This window comes from Dasypus novemcinctus, chromosome 19 (assembly GCF_030445035.2).
Source record: "Dasypus novemcinctus isolate mDasNov1 chromosome 19, mDasNov1.1.hap2, whole genome shotgun sequence".
Taxonomy (NCBI): Eukaryota; Metazoa; Chordata; class Mammalia; order Cingulata; family Dasypodidae; genus Dasypus; species Dasypus novemcinctus.
This window is the reverse complement of record NC_080691.1, coordinates 36,571,936-36,580,604: the sequence shown is the minus strand read 5'-3', so window position 1 is coordinate 36,580,604 and position 8,669 is coordinate 36,571,936.

The following is an 8,669-nucleotide window of genomic DNA, read 5'->3' as shown; positions in this document are numbered from 1 at the left end:
GGTTTTACCACTTATTAACTATTGTGAATAATGCTGTTACTGGCATTGGTGTACCGATTTTTGTTCAAACACTTGATTTCAATTCTTAGGGTATATACCTATGAGTGGAAGAGTTGGATGGTATGGTAACTTTATGTTTAACATATCAAGGAATGCTAATTAACCTCCCCTTGGTCACAGGGCTTATGAAAATCAAGGTCAAGGTAGAGCTGGTGTTTTTTTATTCCATTCGGAGTTCATTGCCATAGTTCTCTCCCAAAGGTAGGATAGGTCTGTATGCTTCAGTGCACTATGCAGCCTAGAAAAGCAGTCGCTGTCGTTGGTTGTCAACAACGCAAGTGTAGGGCATGGTCTGGGACAGAGGGAGGTCACAGGCGGCAAGGCAAGTGGGTAGGAGAGACGTGCTGGGTAAGGTGCTCACGTGAACTTGAAGGAACAGGGTTGGGGGCTGAAGGATGGCCTTCTGGGTGCACATGGGGTAAGGGCTTCCAGAAGGGAAGGGCCTCCATGGTCAGGGCCATCATAAACAAGGGGGGGGGGGGAGCAGATGTGGCTTGAGCAGTTGAGCACCCACCTCCCACATGGGAGGTCCTGGGTTCGGTTCCCGGTGCATCCTGGAGAAGACAAGCAAGACAGCAAGCTGGTGCGAGGGGCAGGTGCAGCAAGCTGACACAACAAGATGATACAACAAGGAACACAAAGAGGAAAGACAATGAGAGACACAACAAAGCAGGGAGCTGAGGTGGCTCAGGCGATTGAGTGCCTCCCTCCCACACGGGAGGACCCGGGTTTGGTTCCTGGTGTCTCCTAAAGAAAAACAAACAGACAACAAGCAGAAAAACAGCAAGCAGACAAGTGAAAACTTAACAAGCAAACAGACAAGGGAACTCAGGAGAGTTGATGTGGCCCGGTGGTTGAGCACCAGCTTCCTGCATATGAGGTCCCAGGTTCAATCCCTGGTCCTGGTACCTCAAAAAACAAAATAAACAAACAAAAAAACAAACCAAGAGGAGGGTACATGGGAGGCAATTTAGAGGCTAAGACAGACCCTCTTCAAGGCACGTGGCCCGCTCTTCCCCAAACCTCACTTTCCCCGTCTGTGTAATGGCAATCCCGGCCTCGCTCCCTCGAAGTGCTGAGGATTAGAAGTAACACGTGGAGTCAGGCTGGCACCCAGTAGGGGCTCCGTTAGTTGACCCTGGACTCGTTGCTGGGATAGGAATTTGGATTATTTTGCCTTGGAAGCTTCCCAGGCCGGGTCCGAGGCCCAAGTCTGCCTCGTTCCTGGTAAGGAAGCGCGAGACAGATTTAAATGCTCGCCCCCGAGTTTGGAACACGATTGTTAAACAATTTCTGAACTGTTTCAGGGCGTGAGCGCCCCTTGCACGCCTAATATCTTCAGGGATTTTTAAAAACATATTTGCAACAAAGAAGCCTTTGTCCGCCGGGCTGGGCAGCCTGGCGGGGATATTACCCGAAACCGGATCGGCAGACATTGGCCACAAACCTGCCACATCGTGCCCCAGCGGCGGTGGCGGCGGCTCGATTAAATTGGGCCTTTTGTCCGGAGGTCTGGGCAGGAAGGGCCACCAGCCACGTGACGTGGTGGGGGGCTTAGCCCTGCAGGGCCCGTGGCCGGGCGACCCCCTCTTCCCCTGGTGTGGCCGGGCCTGGGTGTTGTCATCACAGCCGCCCAGGGAGGGGGCGTTGGCGCAGTGCCCGCTCTCCATGTGCGGACATGCAGGCGCAGGACAGGGCTCGGCCACGCAGCACGTCAGCGGCAGAGCAGGGGCCTGAACTCAGATCTGAGCCTAAACCCGGCCCTCCTCTGCGGGGCCAGGTGTTGGTTTTTGGACTCAGTCATTCAGCCGATGTATGTTGAGTACCTACTAGATGCTGGCTTCTAGGCCAGGCACCCGGGATCCAGTCAAAAACAAGACAAATCTCCTTCATTCATTCACTCACTCATTCACTCACTCATTCACTCACTCACTCACTCATTCATTCATTCATTCATTCATTCATTCATTCATTCTTTCACCTAATAATGGCTGCACTCCTAGCATGTGCCAGGAGCTGGGGAGCTAAAGGGGGCTGTCGGGGAGGAAATGCACTTGGTGGTTCCTGCGTTGCTGCACGCTGCAGCGCACAGGCCCGGGGCTCAAGGGGGCGGCTCATTCCTAGCTACTTTTCTCTGCTGCTTTCCCTGCGCCCAGGATCATGCCTGGCGCGTGGTAGGCGCACAAAGGAAGTGACTTCGCAGCGAGCCTGCAGGGATAGGACTTGATCGTGCACCTTACAGGCAGAGGCTCTGGGAGGCTGCGGGGCTTGCTCAACGTCCCGCCCAGACCCGCCTTCGACAGACCCCTTGCAGCAGCTTTGGTAGGGGTTTCGTGTCGCCCCCAAGTCCCCATGTCAAGTCCCCCCTGTGGTTCCCAAGGTCAAGGTGAACGTGGGGTTCGGTCAGGAGCTTGTCTGAGCGATGAGGACCCTAGGGAGGTCTGGGGCGCTGCTTGTCGAGCCAAGTTGAAGGGCCCGTGGTGACTGCCGCATAATTCTGTGGGGCAGTGGGGGTGGCAGGTGGGTACTGGTCCTCAGCTGCCTTCAGGCAGGCCTCTGACAACCAAGAGACGCCCGAGGACCGTGCCCGGGGGACACGCATTTCTCTGGACCTCTGAGGAGCGGTGGAGTCCTCTGCAGGGAGATACGCAGAGAGAATCACGACCCCTACCCCTTCTTGCTGCTCAAACCCGGGCCTTCTCCAGAGACCTGACCCCTCTGGTCACCTGCGGGGTGAACCTCAATTCTGCAGACCTCCAAGCACTTCCTGGGTGGTTTTCTTTGGTTGGAGAAGTTGCTCTGACCTCTCTCCTCCGTGGAGTTGGGAGAAGGGGGCTCTGATTCTTTGGGCCTAAAGAATCTCAAAATCAGGAGGAAGAGGGAAGAATAAGTGTTACATGGGACATTTTGGGGACATTGGAATTGTTTTGCATGATTTCGCAATGATGGATACAGGCCTTTATACGTTTTGTCAAAACTTATAAAATTGTGCAGTGCAAAGTATAAACCGTAAGGTACACTATAGCCCATGCTTAGGAGCAAGGCTTCAGTACGTGTTCATCAATTGTAACAAATGTCCCATATGAATGTAAAATGTTAATGGGGGAAAATGCGGGAGGGGGAGGAGGTAGGGGCATATGGGAATCCCCTGTTTTCAATGTAACATTTTTGTAATCTAAAGCTTCTTTAAAAAGAAAGAAAGAAAAACCTAAAAAAAATCTCAAAGTCAGGGGTCAGGAGACTCAGTTCTGTCTCAGGTAGGGAATTGTTTCTGATTTGCTGGGTGACCCTGGGAAGGTTTAATTTAATTTAATTTATTTTATTTTATCCACATCTCCGAGGTGGCTCCCTTGTCTGCCTGCTTGCTATCTGCACGCTGTGTCTGTTTGTTGTCTCTGCTTGTCTTCTTTAGGAGGCACCGGGAACCAAACCTGGGACCTCCCCTGTGGTAGGCAGGTGCTCAACTGTTTGAGACACATCTGCTCCCTGTTTGTTGTGTCTCCTCGTTCATCAGCTTATTGTGTCAGCTGGGTGCATCTGCTCAGTGCCTTTAGGCGGCACCGGGAACTGAACCCCAGGGCCTCCCATGTGGGAGGCAGATTTCCAACTGCTTGAGCCACATCTACTGCCTGGGAACTTCTTTTGACTCTCTGAGTTGTGTTTTCCTCACTCTGTCATGTCCTGGCCAGAGCATTAGAAAGATTCAGAACGATAAGTGTGGTCTTTGTCGTTTCTTTTAGCCCATGTCACATGCCATAGAAATATTCTTGTCACCACGCAGATCCAGCTCTCACCACCTCTGGGCCAAATTACTGTAGCATAGATTCCTTAAAATTTTAAGATTTGCTTCATTTTCTGTGATTGTAAGCCTCTTAGGGTTACAGCATTTTTTTCTGGCTTGAATTATCATTACACTTATCATTGGCATATGGTTGATCAAAGCAATATAAAATTATTTAAATATGTATTTTAAATATTATAAATTATATTTGTAAAATAATTACAAAATAATAAGTTTAGTTATGTTATAAAACAGGTACTAAATATTTTTGGAAATGCATCTTGCAATGAGCTAAATCATGATCAGACTTCTCCTGTGCCTAGAGAGAGAAATGTGTATGCTTCTCAAAACTAACTAATCTGCAAGCCAGCTTATTTGATTTTCTGTTAATTGGTGAGAGAAACTATTAAATGTTGTGTGAGATGAAACACAGGCTGACTGTAACTAGAGTGAAATATTTTGTGATAATACTCAATAAAATGTATTTTAACACCTAGTTGAAAAACACACGCTGCATCTGGACAAAACTGCATAAACTCTTTAATCTGTGGATTTTATGCAGGGCATCTTGGACAACTTGGTATCTCTGGAATACATTCCAGTTGTTTCAAAAGAATGAGAGTCACTACCCACCTGGCTGCAGGTGTTTGCGGCTGCTTGTTCCTGCAGCTGGTGCTACGATACAGCGATGAGTATTGAGAGCGCTAAAAATAATGGCTTAGATGAAAAACAAAGAAGGAAAAGAAGAGGGAATAAAGGGGAGGGGGAGAGAGAGGAAGGGAAGGAAGGAAACGAAAGGAAAGGAAAGGGGGAAAAAAAGAGAAAGAGGCTTACTTAATATCATAGGTCTGGTCTCAAAAAAGGTCAGCTAGATGAGGTGTGGGCTCCTGTACAAACCAAGCTGAGCAAAGAAGGGCCCACAGTAGGTGCTAAATCCAGAGCACCCCAACCCCCAGGCCTTCAGCGGCTGTACTGCCGCCAAGGCAGGGCTGGCCTGGTACACAGCAGCATTCAGAAAGCCTTCGTGAGTTGGGGGAAGAATCTGACCTAGCTTAGGTCCTGGGTGCTGTGATGGGTGGCGGTACAGAGGCCAGGTTCAGAGTTGGACAGAACTTTCTACCTCAGTCTCCTTGTCTGCAGAATGGGTGATGTCTCCACTCATAGGGGTGCTGTGAGGATTTTAAGTGATAAAGATCCATGGGACCAGTGAACCACTCACCGTTCAATCCCCAGGGGTTACACCATGCCTGGCACATAGTAAATAGATTCCACAAACCAGGCAATAATTTTGCGAAGGTTAGTGCCCCACACAGAGCAGGTGCTCCAAACAGCTGTTGAATGACTGAGGCAATGTTTACAAAGCACTTTGCCTGACATGTAGTGAATGCTCAATAAATTCCAGAGGTTATTATTATTATTAAAACGGAGAAAGGGGGCCAGGGAAATGGAATAACTCGCTTGAGCTCACAGAGCGTGTCACGGGCAGACCGGAGGCTTGCCATCAGGGTGCTTCCAAACCTGGTACTGTTGAGCTCACTTATGCTTGGATCATTTCTAGAAAATGATGAGTACCTACTAGATGCCAGGCACAGAGCTTGACATTTTGGGGGCACAAAGATGAATAAGATAGACGAGACACTGTCGGGCCCCTAATTCTTGTGATAAACCACAAACATGAGATGAGCGTATAAGGCAGAACTTTCTCTGGTGCTGTGAGTTGGTGAAGGGGGTGTCGCTCTGCCCGAGGTTGGGGTGGGCTGCTGAGATCTGTACACCTGACGGCAGGGTTTTTCAAAATTACTTGATCTTGACCCAAAGTTGGAAATATACTTCATACTAACACATGCAAATAAAACAAAAGCTTTTACCAGATAATTCTTTCTGTATACCAAGCATGCTCTACACACTTTAATAATTCCTACCCTGGGAAGTGGCTATGGCTAAAGAAATTGAGCCTCTGTTTACCATATGGAGGACCCGGGTTCGATCCCCAGGACCTCCTGGCAAAAAGAAAAACATCATCCCAGACCTGTGCAGTGTGGAGAGGTGCAGGCCCCCATGTAGTGAAGTGACACACCAAAAGACAATGATGCAACCAGATAGAGAAAAAAGAGTATTTCCTAGCCTATTTGATTTCGTTTTTAAAAAATGCTGGTCCAGTCCCTCCTAAATGGGTTTTTAACCTACCAATTGGTCACAACCTGTACTTTGAAAAACGCTGACCGAGTGGGGCTTTGCAGGATAAATAGGAGTTTATCCAGCTGAGAAGGACAATAGAGATACTAGTGATGAGGATCCCAGAAGGAAGAGGGACTGAACAGAGAAGACCTGCCGGTCAGGGAAAGGTCCTGGGCTTGATCTAACAGTTTTAGAAAGGCTGTTATGGACCCCCGGCCTTGCCACGTTTCCCCGCCCGGCACGTTGTCTTCATTCAGTCGTTCCTTCATTCCTTTGGTGATCACGTATTGAGCATGTATATGGTGCCAGAAACAGGAGTGACCAGAAACAGACCGCGCCCTCGCCCGCCATCTGCTTGCTGTGGAGTGGGGGGGCCGGAGGGTCATTCAAGAATTCCTCGAGGGAACACTGCTGGTGTCTCGTGACACCTCCGGGCGAGGTGCAGCCCAGGTCAGGGCTCTTGGGGGCGTGACCGGGGAAGGCTTCTGGAAGGATGCGGCAGCTGAGCTGATGGGGTGGCTGTGGCAGTGAAAGGCTCGTGGGCAGGAAAGAGGCCTCCGGCCGTGGGCACGGCACCTGCCGCGGCCTGGGGAGGGAGCAGGCAAGACGGGTTCGGGGCCCTACGGGTCGGTGCGGCGGGGCTGGGGGCGGGCCCGGGTTGAGACCAGGCTGCAGCAGTCGCCTGGGCACGCGGGGTCTGGCCAGCTCAGGCGAGGAATTTGATCTTGACCTTGGCAATGGGCTTCAGGGTTCTGTTGGAGGCTATGTGTGTACGGGGAGCCCGGTGGGAAGGAACGTGGGCCGCGGGGTTTGAGCAGACTGAGATCATCCTAGCAGCTGGCACGAGAAAGCAAAGGCGGGCCGAGGAGGGGTGCAGCAGTCCAGCCGCAGAGGGCACGGGGTGGGGACGGACTGGAGGGGGAGCCATGTCTACAGGACCTGGGGGTGGACGGACCTGCGATGTGCACACGCCCGGGGGGCCAGGCATCCCTCCCTCCCCCCCAGTCTCTCCCAGAGAAGGGGTCTTGATGGTGGTCCCACCCCCGCAGCCCCACTGGAGCCTCATCAGGTCCCTGCACCTCCTGCTCTCCCCGGCTCCCCGTGATTTAAGAGGCATTTTCCTTTTGGGTGATATAGATTCCAAAACGCCGCATCCATCTCCTGGGCTGGGTGAAGTGGGCCCGGCTGAGTTATAGCAGATTGCTTTCTGCATGCGAGAGGGGCGGAGGGTACCGTTTTGCTCTTTATGCTCCCTGGGCCTGGAACATTTGAGCAAACATTCCTGGCCTCTCTGGAAGTTACCAAACCCAGATGAGCTCATCGGAGGCAGGGGTGGGGGCAGCTGGCGCCTGGAGCCCGCCCCGAGCTCACCAGGTGGCCCGGTGGCAAACGAGGGGGCGGGTGGGGGGCAGGGTTTGGCCCCGGCCAGCTGGGGCCTGGCCTGGAGAACGTGGGGGCGGGGACGCCTGGCTGCCGCTCCTCCTTGGAGCTCTGGCCGGCTGGCAGCGGGTTGGCACAGCCAGGACCCGAGGGGGGCTCCAGATATGTGACGGCCCAGGCACCTCATCAATCCTTCTCGGCACTGCCCGGTGGGAGCCAGGCCCGCCCTGCCGGGGCCCTGCTCCATGTAGTAGCACGGGCTGCCGTTTATGGAGTGTTAACTACGTGCGAAGAGCTCTGTGCCCAGTTGGCTCCCCTGACAGCCCGAGGAACTATAATTCTCCCCATTTGACAGATAGGGAAACCGAGGCCCAGAGAGGGAAAGTGATCATGAACGGCCGAGCCTGAGGCTGAGCTGCCTTCCTGCTGGGCACCAAACAACGTTCCCACGAAGAGTCGGTCGCATTTGTCCCGGGCCCGGCAGCGAGGGCTCCTGAGCTTTTCCCAGGATCTGGAGCCCATGGGCACGTGACTGGGGCTCTCTGGGCTCGGTACCCTCATCCGGGTAGCGGGAGGGGCATTCGAAGCCCTCCAGCCCCATCGCCTGCTCTGCGCTCTCTTAGACAGCCAGGAGTTTGGCGGGGGCGGGGGGGGGGGTTGAAGTAGGGGGTGGGTAAGGGTGGGGTGGCCGGGCTGCCCAGGGGACTTCTGCTCACTGCGTGGGCCCTTTGGGCATCAGGTGGAAGATCCTTTCCTTGCCCCTTCCCAAAGCAGGTGCCCCCAGTTAAGCGGTGTGCCCTCCTGCACAGTGGGCGCCCGTGTATCCCCCCGTGGGGCTGCCGAGAGGACTAAAAATCACCCACAAGGGAGGGCTCAGGGGAGCTCGGCGCACAGCCAGGGCTCAGACCGGCTCACGCCTCCAAAAGCCCCGTCGCGCACGTGGACGTCTCTCAACCTCTTTTTCCTGACAACCACCCCCTCTTCTAACCTCCGAGGGGTGTAGGGAGACCGTGAGCAGGACGACGGTCGCAGTAATTAGTATCACACCCGTGGCAGCTACAACTCACCGAAGGCTGGCATGGACCAAGCCCAGCGCTGCGCACGCAACGCCCCTCATTTCGTTCCATCCCCACGAGTGCCCTCGGGTGGGGGATACTGCTGTGAGCTGACTTTACAGATGAGGAAACTGAGGCACAGGTGGGGGACTGCCCTGCTCAAGACCGCGGAGCCCGGAGCTGTGTGAGCCACGCCCAGCAGCGCTCCGTGGTGG